The sequence below is a fragment of the Mustela putorius genome, unplaced genomic scaffold (genome assembly GCF_011764305.1).
Source record: "Mustela putorius furo isolate JIRA1106 unplaced genomic scaffold, ASM1176430v1.1 tig00001063_pilon_pilon_pilon, whole genome shotgun sequence".
Taxonomy (NCBI): Eukaryota; Metazoa; Chordata; class Mammalia; order Carnivora; family Mustelidae; genus Mustela; species Mustela putorius.
In genome coordinates, this window is record NW_025421556.1 from 4,523,800 (window position 1) to 4,535,467 (window position 11,668).

The window sequence follows — 11,668 nt, forward strand, 5'->3', positions numbered from 1 at the left end:
AAAAGTCAGGATTTGAATCAGACTTAAAAAATGAAGAATAAAAAAGAGAAAAGACCTAGCCAAAATCAATACCCATCTTCAGACTGAAATAATATGAAAAATAGAATTCATAAACCCTAGAGTTACTTTTAAATAATTTTAATGTACTTGTAAAAACACAGAAATGGGAAAAATAATTATTTAGAAAGAAAATTAAGATTATTTAAAGACTTATTTATAGCATACCTGGGTGGTTCAGTCAGCTGGGGTCATGATCCCAGAGTCCTGGGATCAAGCCCCACATCAGGCTCTCTGCTCAGCGGGAAGCCTGCTTCTCCCTCTCTCTCTCTCTGCTTGCCTCTCTGCCTCATGGAGGGTGAGAGAGACAGAAATTCCAGCAGACTCTGCTGCTGAGTAAAGAGCCTGGCACAGAGCTCATTCTCACAATCCTGAGATCAAAACCTGAGCCAAAACCAAGAGTTGTACACTCAACTGAGTGTGCCACCCAGGCACCCTGAAAATTAAGATTTACAAATTAATAACATTTCTGTTCAATTTTGCTTAAATTTAAAACTGCTCTAAAAAAAGATAAAATTTTAAAAAATGAGAAACACAACTCTGAATCTAAACACCAAAATTATTCTTAAAAAAAATGAGGAAGAGAATTTCTAGAGAAAATACTGAAACAATTGAAAAATAGCTGTCATTTTTTGAACATTTATTATTTAGCAGGAACTATCTTAAATATTTAATCCTCTTTGCAATAAAAACCTATAATTTCAATTATGTTTAAAAAATGAAAAAATATTTTAAATATTAAAAACTAAAAAACGGACACCTGTGTAGCTCAGTTAGTTGAGTGCTGGACTTTCATTTTTGGCTCAGTGCATGATCTCAGCTTCGTGTCAGCCTCCACACTGGGCTGAAGCCTACTTTACTCTCTCTCTCACGCTGCCCCTCTCTCTGCCTCCAAAAAAAAAAAAAAACCACAAAAAAACACCCACATAATACAATAATACAAACAATATGGTTTTCAAAAGTAAGTGATAAGAAAAGGAATATATTCGCTTACCCTAAAAAGAAATAGATTCTGAGGCTGGAAAAATATAAAATCCAGTTAAAGCATACTGAAAAAAGAAAATAATACAGAGATAGAAAGAAAGTAGAAATGCAAAAATATGCTAAAAATGCCAATATATCATAAAAAGCAATGTTGAAAGTAATGATTTTTAAAAATGAGGTACAATATACCAATAATGCAAAGATAGCTTAACACTTAACATTTTTCTATTTAATTTATAAATTTATAAATGTATTATATTATTATACATTTATAAATTTATAACAATAACAGGTTATTAATTATAACATTAATAACAGGTTATTAATCATAACATTAACAGGTCAGAAGGAAAAATTATCATCTCAATAGGTCTAAAAAAAACAAATTATTCAGTTCCAAGATAAACATTATTATTACACATTATTCAGTCCCAAGATAAATGCATTTTAAAACTCAAATCAAACTGTGAAATAAGGGAAGACTTCTTTAACTTAGAAAAATATATCTTTTCTACAACAATTCTGCAACATGGCAGGATACAAAGTCAATGTACAGAAATCAGTGGCTTTCTTATACACTAATAATGAAAATACAGAGAGGGAAATTAGAGAATTGATTCCATTTACTATAGCACCAAGAACCATAAGATACCTGGGAATAAACCTAACCAAAGAGGTAAAGGATCTGTACTCGAGGAAGTACAGAACACTCATGAAAGAAATTGAAGACGACACAAAAAGATGGAAGACCATTCCATGCTCTTGGATTGGAAGAATAAACATTGTTAAAATGTCTATACTGCCTAGAGCAATCTATACTTTTAATGCTATTCCAATCAAAATTCCACCGGTATTCGTCAAAGAGCTGGAGCAAATAATCCAAAAATTTATATGGAATCAGAAGAGACCCCGAATCGCTAAGGAAACGTTGAAAAACAAAAATAAAATGGGGGACATCACATAACCTGATTTCAAGCTTTACTACAAAGCTGTGATCACCAAGACAGCATGGTACTGGCATAAAAACAGACACATAGACCAGTGGAACAGAGTAGAGAGCCCATATATGGACCCTCAAATCTACGGTCAAATAATCTTCGACAAAACAGGAAAAAATATACAGTGGAAAAAAGACAGTCTCTTCAATAAATGGTGCTGGGAAAACTAGACAGCTATATGTAGAAGAATGAAACTTGACCATTCTCTTACACCATACACAAGATAAACTCAAAATGATGGATTCCTGTGAGACAGGAATCCATCAGAATCCTAGAGGAGAACATAGGCAGTAATCTCTTCGATATCAGCCACAGCAATTTCTTTCAAAAAATGTCTCCAAAGGCAAAGGAAACAAAAGCGAAAATGAACTTTTGGGACTTCATCAAAATCAAAAGGTTCTGCACAGCAAAGGAAACAGTCAACAAAACAAAGAGGCAACCCACGGAATGGGAGAAGATATTTGCAAATGACAGTACAGACAAAAGGTTGATATCCAGGATCTATAAAGAACTCCTCAAACTCAACACACACAAAACAGACAATCATATCAAAAAATGGGCAGAAGATATGAACAGACACTTCTCCAATGAAGACATAGAAATGGCTATCAGACACATGAAAAAATGTTCATCATCACTAGCCCTCAAGGAGATTCAAATTAAAACCACATGGATGGAACTAGAGCGTATCATGCTTAGTGAAATAAGTCAAGCGGAGAAAGACAACTATCATATGATCTCCCTGATATGAGGAAGTGGTTATGCAACATGGGGGCTTAAGTGGGTAGGAGAAGAATAAATTAAACAAAATGGGATTGGGAGGGAGACAAACCATAAGTGACTCTTAATCTCACAAAACAAACTGAGGTTTGCTGGGGGGAGGGGGATTGGGTGAAGGGGGGTGGGGTTATGGACATTGGGGAGGGTATGTGCTTTGGTGAGTGCTGTGAAGTGTGTAAACCTGGCGATTCACAGACCTGTACCCCTGGGGATAAAAATATATTATATGTTTATAAAAAAAAAAAAAATAAAAAAAAAAAAACCACATTGAGATATCACACCAGTTAGAATGGCCAAAATTAGCAAGACAGGAAACAACATGTGTTGGAGGGGATGTGGAGAAAGGGGAACCCTCTTACACTGTTGGTGGGAATGCAAGTTGATGCAGCCTCTTTGGAGAACAATGTGGAGATTCCTCAAGAAACTAAAAATAGAGCTTCCCTATGACCCTGCCATTGCACTCCTGGGTATTTACCCCAAAGATACAGATGTAGTGAAAAGAAGGGCCATCTGTTCCCCAATGTTTATAGCAGCAATGGCCACAGTCGCCAAACTGTGGAAGAACCAAGATGCCCTTCAATGGACGAATAGATAAGGAAGATGTGGTCCATATACACTATGGAGTATTATGCCTCCATCAGAAAAGATGAATACCCAACTTTTGTAGCAACATGGATGGGACTGTAAGAGATTATGCTGAGTAAAATAAGTCAAGCAGAGAGAGTCAATTATCATATGGTTTCACTTATTTGTGGAGCATAACAAGTAGCATGGAGGACATGGGGAGATAGAGAGGAGAAGGTAGTTGCGGGAAATTGGAAGGGGAGGTGAACCATGAGATACTATGGACTCTGAAAAACAATCTGAGGGTTTTGAAGGGGCGGGGGGGGTGGGAGGTCGGGGTACCAGGTGGTGGGTATTGGAGAGGGCACGTATTGCATGGAGCACTGGGTGTGGTACAAAAACAATGAATACTGTTATGCTGAAAATAAATTTTAAAAAATTTTATCTTTTCAAAACTGCAGCAAAAATATACTTAATATTGTGACTTTAGAAGAATCTCTTTTTGATTCAGAGAAAAATGTCAAAGACACTCCTTATCACCACTTCTTTTCAATATTACACAAACATCCTAGCCTAGATATAGGAAAAGGAATAAGCATATAAATAATACTGTTATTAGCATGTGATATGATGTATACACAGAAATACAAGTGATTTCACAAATTATCAAGTATAGTAAGATGTAGAATGAGCAATAGTTTATGCAGTATCCAATGAGAAGTTTTTCAAGAAACTTATATAATTTCGTTGAGGAAAAAAGATCTAAATAAAATGGAGACCTATCATGGAGATTACAAACATTCTCAACTGATTTATAAGCCCATTAGAATTCAAAGAAAAATTTTAACAAGACTCTCTAGAATTGAACAAATTCGACCTAAAATCTATAAAAAGTAAAGGATTAAGAATAGATAAAACCATGTTATATATATGAAAAACTAGAAAATATTTGCCCTGTCACACTCAAATACTCACTAAAAAGCTATAAACATTCAAACACTGAGTAACTGAGACAGAAACAGAAAAAGGAACAAGTAGAGAAACAGACTATATGTGTGTGGTATATGACATAGCATTACAAATATGTTGCAAAGAATAGGCTATTCAATAAAAGAATACCATGACAATTTGTGTTCCAGGAGGGAAATGATAATATATCCCTACTTTTTACTATGCACAAAAATGAAATATTTTAACCAGGTAGGTTAAAGACCAAAATGTGAAAAACAAAACTGTGGAGGTTTTCTCAAGAAAATAAGAGAGAATACGATGACAAGATAGGGACAAATTTTTTAAGTAAGATACAAAAATGCAGAATGATTATAGAAAATTATAAATTGAATACACTAAACAAATTTTATACCTCAAAACACAATTAAGAAATTAAAACTTCTATTTTGGAAAAAAATCTGGGCAATACAAATTTTAAAAATCAATGAGAAAAATTCAAGCAACAGTAGAAAAATATGGTCAGGTATTTCATGTAAGAGGATTCAAAATAACCCAACAACATATTCAGATATGTACAACTATAGAAGATAATGCAAATCAAAGGAAGAATGGGACACTCTTCCACATATTGGTAAATTTAAATCTCCAAGTTTTGGCAAGAATTTAGATAGTCAAGGATTCTTACACATTCACATCTTTACATTAGTTCTGCACTTTAGAGAACAATTTGGTAATAGCTAGCAACATTTAATATGAACACTTGTATGACTCAACAGTTCCTCTTCTGCGTATGTTTCTCTTGGAAGCTCTTACTCATGTTCCCAAGGAAACATGAGCTAGAATGTTCACTCTAACACTAGAAATCAAATATTTAAAAAGTTGGAATTGCCTAATGTCCAATTGTAGCAGAAAAGATCATCTAAGGTTTAACCTTACATTTGTATACACTGTGTATACTGTATACAATAGTGAACTAGATCTATAACCATCAGCATAGGTAGTTCTAAAATACATAATGTTAGGAAAAAGCAACTGCCACAGTAGAGAATTTCAGAATCACAATTTTGAGTAAAAAGGCATGTTGTAAATAAGAGAAATATTAGAAAAATTTAAAAAATACTAAAACAATGAAACAAAACAAGTAAATCACTTATCAATATATCTAGAATATATATAGACACCTGGACAAAAATGACAGCCCAAAATCTTAGAAGAGTGATTACTTCTGAAAAGAGAGGGAAGTATAATGGTAAGCGAAATAAACCAGTCAGAGAAATACTAATACCATATGATTTCACTCATATGTGTAACTGAAGAAACAAAACAAATGAACAAAGAGAAAAATAAAGGGCAAACCAAAAAACAGCCTCTTAACTATAGAGAACAAACACATATTTACCAGAGGGGAGGTGGATGCGGAGTCAGTTGAAATAGGTGAAGAAGATTAAGAGTACACTTATCTTTTTTTTAAAATATTTTATTTATTTATTTGACAGAGATCACAAGTAGGCAGAGAAGCAGGCAGAGAGAGAGGAGGAAGCAGGCTCCCGCTGAGCAGACAGCCCAATGCAGGGCTCCATCCCAGGATTCTGGGATCATGACCAGAGCTGAAGGCAGAGGCTTTAACCCACTGAGCCACCCAGGCACCCCAAGAGTACACTTATCTTTAGGAGCATTGAGTAGTATATGGATTTGTTGAACTGCTATATTGTATACCTGAAATGAACGTAATACTGTACGTTAACATTGGAATTAAAATAATAAAGGAAAAAAGTTACTAGTTGCAGAGAATTTAGGAAAGGGCACCTGATTCAGTACTGGTGAGAAATATAAATTAGTAAGGGCTTCTGAATGGTGGTTTGGAAGTATTTACCAACAGCTATTAAATATATATACATTCTGACTCTACACATTCATGCTCATACACTTATTCTAAGTAAGAAGAAATGATGTTTGCTAATTATTCATCATAAGGGTATTAACTTCAGCAAACACTAGTTTAAATATACATAAATTAAAAATAATATAGATGTCCAACAACAGGAAAATAGTTAAATAATTGGGTAACTACTCAATAGATTACTTTGAAATAAACATTATGCTCCAAAAAAACTGACTATGATACATTAATAAGAGAAAAAGCAAGTTGTAAAACTCTAAAACAGCTCACCAACTACAGTTCAATTTTCTATGTGTATAGATTTATGATGTATATAATTAACTATATATGTTTAATGCATGTCCCATATATGGCTTATGTGTGAGTATGTGTGTACATAATGTTGAAAGAGCAGAACTGTAGAGTATAAAAGTAGAATACCTTTTAAATCTACCCTGGCATGCCCTTTCTGACTGGTTTTTGTTAGATCTAGTTCTTTGTATAATCTTGGGTAAAATCTAGGTCAGGCCAGAGCTAGTTTATGATTACTTTAGACAAATACTCCTTCAGTTACTTTTGTTATAATTTAATTTCAATACTTAAAGCATCCAGTCATGTGTAATGCACAAACTTCATTTTAGATTACTGTTTCTATCCTCCTCCAGCTTAGAAACAGACATGCTGTCGACAGACGTGCTGTCTACAGACAACATGAGTGACTTCTTTTTACTCCAAAAGCTCTTCTACATGCTATCCCTGACTTCTAATCTTCCCAGGGCACCATCAGAAGGAAGTCGGTGAAGTGAGGAGAAGAGGTGAAGAACAGAAATGGTTTCTGCTGCCTAGCAGTATCATGATGTGGCATAACCATTCTCCAGGCCTGACACATGCCTTATGTCTGCTTCCTGGAGATTCCCAAGCAGCAGTTATGTGCATGTGAGCTACGTCTTCTCTAGCTGACCACCTACTGCTCCCCTCAGCTATTGATTCCCTGCAGCCCACCCTTTCTCTTTGCTACCAATGCCTCTCACTCCTGGACAGCCCATATCTTGACCATGAAAAACACCCATGTATTCTTTTGTTCTGAAAAAAAGTGATGAGTATTTCAAAAGAGCCACTTCTCCTCTATGACACCAAGTACACAGGCCTGGTTTCTATCTATGTATGGCATCTTGCTTGGCCACAGGTGAGAGAAGCTTGGCTTCTCTCCTGAGAAGGTAGGCACAAAGCACGGACTACAGAGCACAACTCTCCCTTGGACTCTTTGGAAAGGAACTCTTTTATATGATGCATCCTTAGTAATGACTGGCGGCCAATTGTAGTCAAACCTGTTCTTCAGCTACTCCTCAAGAAGTCCTGTATAGCTAACCTAGCAGTTCTTGTTAGCATGTGGGTACTTGGTGTCCTTGTACATCCTTTTGGCACCTTGATCCATCTGAAACAGAAACTGAGACTCATTTCCACATTTATATGGATTGAACATACCCAGATATTTAAGGATATGTAAACACTGGATGTTTATTTAACAAATGTTATCAGTAGTTATCACTAGCAAGTAGAATTACATTGAGTGTTGCTTTCTTTTCTTGTGTCTTTTTACTTACCTATATTTTCTCATTTTCCATAACATACATATATTATTTATATATTTTTAATTCTCTTGTAAATCTTAAAATACAGGTATTTCCTGGTAACAGGGAAACACATCCCTAAAGATTGTATACAAATTTTATTCTGAAAGAAAAATGATGTACAAAATGAATAATGTAAACACATCTCCTCACTTGCCCCCCCAACTACTAAGGATTTACAGTCTGGTTAGAGTTACATATATGTTAAATGTTCACAGCTCTACATTTGTCTCCAAAATGCAGACTGGCAATTAGATGGATGTTTAATAAGGAAGTAAGCACAAAACCCCACCTGGATTTCAAGACAGTATACTTTTATTTCCTTTCTATTTTCTGCTCAATGTCTTTGGCTCGTAGCCATGCAATAAAATCTTTCTTAAATCTGTTTGGTGGCCATATTTTAAGAGGTAGTTTTATGTATATACTAAAGAATCATATTTTTATGGTATCTTCTGCCATGATTGAGAGTTTTTCTCATCAGCAATAAGCTCAGGTACAAAATATTTAAATCACTGTTCTAAATTAATAAGTGACTTACAAATTGTTTTATCCTTTCATCCATCCATCCATCCATCCATCCAATTATCCATTTATTTCCCTAATATTTATAGAGTGCCCCGGCCCTGTGCCAGGTGTAAAGTGCAATACATACTTATATAAATCATGGTCTCTTGTCCCAAAGAACTTATTTCTTATAGAAAAAGTAAGACCTAGAATAGAAGGAATTCAATACACAGGTAAATACTTTATCAATGTAAGATTATAGAACAATGATATACATTGAGCTGTGGTCAAAGATTTAGAAGAATAATAGTGACAATCTTTCCAACAAAGAATCACATTTTTTATGTTTTTTTTTTAATTGTATATTTTTATGGCTTTATGGGAACTTTATAGCTGGTGTTGGCAACCTATTTTCATTTAATGCTTCTGGTTTTTTAATGTATAATATTAAAAATAAAGGATATCTTATCAGTAAGTATTAAAGCTGAACTGTGGTCCCCAAAATTCATATGTTGAAGTCCTAACCCTCTACCTCAGAATGTGACTGTAATTGGACATAGGGCCTTTAAAAGGATAAGGTTAAAAGAGGTTATATACATAAACCCTAATGCAATCTGCTTGACTGGTATCCTTATAAAAAGAGAACACTGAAAAATACAAAAAGATGTTAGGAATACCCATGCAGAGAGAAAAGTTCATGTGTATATGAGGTCCTAAAGAGACAGCAGCCATCTGCAAGCCAAAAACATGTATTTCAGGAGAAACCGTATCTTGCTGATACCCTAGTCTTAAAGAATTTTAGCCTCTGGAACTGCCCCAGTCTGTGGTATTTTTTATGGAAGACACAGCAAATATAGTATGTGATCATAAAACATAGAGTTATAACAAAATCTCCATAAAAATTTATTTGTGATTAATAAAGAAATATTATCATAATGATTCTGGTCTTCTTTTCATAAAACGAAGTAATCTGACAGTGGACTGCCCATGTTGTAATGAACAACCTAATGACAAGAGTAATGAAAGAGGAGCACAACTCTGCCAGCATTTACCAGATGTCATTCTTACTGCACTTGAGGCCATTCTTTTTTTTTTTTTAAGATTTTACTTATTTATTTGACAGAGAGAGATCACAAGTAGGCAGAGAGGCAGGCAAAGAGAAAGGAAGGGAAGCAAGCTCCCTGCTGAGCAGAGAGCTCAATGTGGGACTCGATCCCAGGACCCTGAGATCATGACCTGAACTGAAGGTAGCGGCTTAACCCACTGAGCCACCCAGGCACCCCGAGGCCATTCTTTTTTTTTTTTCTTCCTGAATGGCCTGAGGATATACGTGCTTGATGATTTGCATTTTTATATTTAAAAAAAAAAAAAAGCTTTTTTCAGTTAACTTACTTCTTGTATTTTGAAGATGGAGCTTTTAATTTTCAGGTTTTTGGCCTTATAGTACCAAGAGACAAAGGACGATAAAATAGATGGCCTTAGAAAGCCAAAATTCATTTATTTTATGATAGTCAACAAACAGGACAAGAAGGTATGTGAAAGCAGACCTGCCTTTACTTTACTAGTTGGGCTCAACTTTAAAAATTGGAAAAGCTTTCAAAGCAATCTTGAGGCCTGTTTCAGATTTAAAAAATAAGTATTTACAAATGAAACACAGTATTCTAAACACATTCAATGGAATACATCCAACTATTTTGGCATTAAAGTATTTCTACAATAGAAAGCAAGCAATGGGTTTCCATTTTCCACTAGAAGTAATGGTTGGTTTGGCTTAGATGGTTGAGCATCTATAAGACAAAAGCTGGGGGGAGGAGTCAAGATGGCAGAGAAGTAGCAGGCTGAGACTGCTTCAGCTAACAGGAGATCAGCTAGATAGTTTATCTAAAGATTGCAAACACCTGAAAATCCATCAGCAGATCGAAGAGAAGAACAGCAATTCTGGAAACAGAAAAACAACCACTTTCTGAAAGGTAGGACTGGCGGAGACGTGAATCCAAAGCGACGGGAAGATAGACCCTGGGGGAAGGGGCCGGCTCCCGGCAAGCGGCGGAGCAACGGAGCACAAAATCGGGACTTTTGAAGGTCTGTTCCACTGAGGGTCATCGCTCCGGAGGCTGGATCGGGATGGAGCCCAAGCAGGGTCAGCGTGGCCTCAGGTCCCGCAGGGTCACAGAAGGATCGGGGGTGTCTGAGTGTCGCAGAGCTTGCAGGTATTGGAACGGGAAAGCCGGCTACAGAGACAGAGCTGACAGTAAGCTCACATCTCCGTGTTACCTTGAACCAGCCACAGGCTTGGTGAGCTCGGAGCGTGGCAGGAGGTCAGGCAGACGGGAGTGGCTGGGCGCTGTTCTCTGAGGGCGCACTGAGGAGAGGGGCCCCAGGCTCTCGGCTCCTCCGGGCCAGAGACCAGGAGGCCACCATTTGTATTCCCGTCCTCTGGAACTCTACGGAAAGCGCTCAGGGAACAAAAGCTCCTGAAAGCAAACCCAACGGATTACTCAGCCTGGGCCCTGGTAAGGGCGGTGCAATTCTGCCTGGGGCAAAGACACTTGAGAATCACTACACCAGGCCCCTCCCCCAGAAGATCAACAAGAAATCCAGCCAAGACCAAGTTCACCTACCAAGGAGTGCGGTTTCAATACCCAGGAGAGCAGCAGAATTCCAGAGGAGGAGAAAGCAAAGCACGGAACTCATGGCTTTCTCCCTATGATTTTTTTTAGTATTGCAGTTCAATTAATTTTTTTCTTTTTCATTTTTTTTTTCTCGCCTCTGGTAAAATTTTTTTTTAACTTTTACCCTTTTCTTTTTTAAAGTTTTTTAACTAGTTTATCTAATATATATATTATTTCTTTTTTATATTTTTCTTTATTTGTTATCGTTTTTTAAAATTCTTTTCTTTTCTTTTTTTTTTTTTTTTTTGTTTCTTTCTTCCTTTTTGAACCTCTTTTTATCCCCTTTCTCCCCCCTCACAATTTCGGATCTCTTCTGATTTGGTTAAAGCATATTTTCCTGGGGTTGTTGCCACCCTTTTAGTATTTTACTTGCTCCTTCATATACTCTTATCTGGACAAAATGACAAGACGGAAATATTCACCATCAAAAAAAGAACAAGAGGCAGTACCGAAGGCTAGGGACCTAATCAATACAGACATTGGTAATATGTCAGATCTAGAGTTCAGAATGACAATTCTCAAGGTTCTAGCAGGGCTCGAAAAAGGCATGGAAGATATTAGAGAAACCCTCTCGAGAGATATAAAAGCCCTTTCTGGAGAAATAAAAGAACTAAAATCTAACCAAGTTGAAATCAAAAAAGCTATTAA

General features: G+C 36.2%; 1 long non-coding RNA gene across 1 annotated transcript in view; it reads left to right on the plus strand.

Annotated features, from left to right (window-relative positions):
* Nucleotides 1–7,767, plus strand: part of LOC123393892 — a 151,702-nt gene extending 143,935 nt beyond the window's left edge. Inside the window, exon 3 of the long non-coding RNA XR_006608702.1 lies at nt 6,990–7,767. This is a non-coding gene — a long non-coding RNA (uncharacterized LOC123393892). The remainder of the gene's footprint in view (nt 1–6,989) is intronic.
* The last annotated feature ends 3,901 nt before the right edge of the window (nt 7,768–11,668 follow it).